The sequence below is a fragment of the Phoca vitulina genome, unplaced genomic scaffold (assembly GCF_004348235.1).
Source record: "Phoca vitulina isolate PV1807 unplaced genomic scaffold, GSC_HSeal_1.0 scaffold23, whole genome shotgun sequence".
NCBI classification, from domain to species: Eukaryota; Metazoa; Chordata; class Mammalia; order Carnivora; family Phocidae; genus Phoca; species Phoca vitulina.
This window is the reverse complement of record NW_022589726.1, coordinates 22,094,701-22,097,053: the sequence shown is the minus strand read 5'-3', so window position 1 is coordinate 22,097,053 and position 2,353 is coordinate 22,094,701. Positions and strand designations below refer to the sequence as shown.

General features: G+C 44.7%; 1 pseudogene; it reads left to right on the top strand.

Annotated features, from left to right (window-relative positions):
- Window positions 1–218: 218 nt before the first annotated feature.
- LOC116642626 lies at window positions 219–1,638 on the top strand (annotated as a pseudogene).
- The last annotated feature ends 715 nt before the right edge of the window (window positions 1,639–2,353 follow it).

Genomic DNA, 2,353 nt, shown 5'->3' with positions numbered 1-2,353 from the left:
TCCGTGCGCGGGCGCGCAAGGGATGCCGGTCCTGCCTGGCGGTCCCAGACGGCGTTGGGCCGCGCAGCCGACTGTTCCCAGTCAGGTGGCGGGTGGCGTGAGGGGAGAAGACTGCGGGGAAGGCGCGAAGTTTAAAAGGCAGCCCTCCTCAGGGCCTCCAAGAGCGGGCGCCGCCTGGACGAAATGCCACTGCCGCTGGAACCTGGCCAGGGGACAGCATGGCGGCGGCGGGCTGGGAGGACAGCCCCTACTTCTTCAAGGTGGTGGAAAGCTGCTTCGACCACGCGGCCAGCATCCTGGAGGGCAAGTTGGCGGCACACGTCCAGAACGGCGAGAGTGAGGAGCAGAAGCGGAACGGGGTGCGTGGCATCCTGCGAATCCTCAAGCCCTGCAGCCACTTGCTGAGCCTGAGCTTCCCCATCCCGCAGGACAACAGCGCCAGGGAGGTCATCCGGGGCTATGGGGCCCAGCGCAGCCGGCACTGCACGCTCCCGTTACGGCAAAGATGTGAATGTAAAGTAAGTAAAAGTTTTGGCTTCCCTTGTGACGTCTAAATGTGCTGTGGTTGATGTGCCATTTGGGGTGCTAATGCTGGTGTTAATACCAAGAACTACACCAGTAATAAATTGGAAAAGATCACAAGGGGATTCACCATGGAACTCACAAAAAAGGGTTTTATTGGCCCTGGCATTGATGTGCCTTCCCCAGGCATGGGCACATGCGAGCAAGAGATGTCCTAGATTGCTGACACCTATGCCAGCACCATAGGGCATGTAAATTAATGCACGTGCCTGCCATCCTGGTAAATCCATCAGTCTGGGTCACATCCACCCACATCTCCCTGCTACTGGCTGTAGTGTTTTGCATGGGATTGAAAACTTCCTTAATGAAGCCTCTTTCATGAGCATTTTAGGAATGACACCAGGGTTTGGAGATAAAATATGTTTTTTAGGGATTTGGCAATTTCGCAGTCTATATTTACATTGTAATTTTGCTAAGTGTGTTGGTGTTGCTGAATCTAATGGGAGCATATGGAATTCAGATTGCAACATGGATCAATCCTGAATTTCTCCAAGGCAAAGCCCTCGGAAAGAAGCATCCTGCAAGCAAACTGGCATATTCATCCCTATTGCCAATGAGAAGCAGGTGACCAAATCCAGTGCACCCAGAGTCAAAGCCAAGATCATTGCTGAAACTGCCAATGAAGTTGATAAGATTTTTCTGAAGAGGAACATTATGGTTATTCCTGATCTATATTTGAATGCTGAGGGAGTGATAGTATCTTACTTTGAGTGGCTAAAGAGTATAAATCATGTCAGCTATGGCTGTTTGACCTTCAAGTATGAAAGAGATTCTAACCACCGTTTTCTCATGTCTGTTCAAGATAGTTTGGAAAAAAAATTTAGAAAACACCATCGAACTTCTCCCATTATATCCACAGCAGGGTTCCAAAACAGAATATCCAAGAAAGACATTGTGCTTTCTGGTTTAGCTTACCCTATGGAGTTTTCTACCAGGCAAATCATGTACACAGCCAGAAAGTATAACCTAGGATTGGACCTGAGAACAGCTACCTATGTAAGCACCACTGAGAAAGTCTTCGGAGTGTACAATGAAGCTGGTTTGACCTTCAAATAAATGGATCGTAGCTGACTTCTTCACTATCCTCTTTACCTGTAACTTCTGCAAACTTATCACATGTTAAATTTAACCACAGAAAGATTTTTCTCTTATGGACATCGTTCTCAATGAGTCTGTCCAAATCAAAGAAATTAAGGGTCCAAAGAAGTTAAGGGTGGGAGATCACATACGCGTTGGTGAGTGTGAAAGTAGAAATTGCCTGTGCCAGAGGGCCACTTGGGATTTTTTGCCTTTAAATAAAAAGTCTTTTTATCTAGCAATATGCTCCCTTGCTCCCTTGCCTGTTCCCAACATGTTAATTACCTTTTGTTTCAGCTTAGCAATCAATCATTTGCATAATTTTGCTCTGGCCAAGTCTGAGATGGGACATGCTATAAATTTGATGCATTTAAGAAGTGGATGTGGGGCATTTTCAGAAGGTAGTATTGTCCTAAAATTAGTTATTATTATTTCACATCAGCAAAATAACTCAATTTCCCAGGTTGCAAACAAAAATAAAAGCTGTTTCTTATATGCATTTTATTTTTTAGAATGATAGAAGTACATGTTGCTGTAATAAAATTGCCTTTAATCATTTAACAAGCCTAACCTTGACTCAAGCAGTTAGTGCTTATAAACATAAATGAAAAAAAATCTCGTATTTTATGACATAAAATAGTATCATTTATAGCTTATCAGTTCTGTATTATTGTTCAGCAAAGATAAAAAGCCA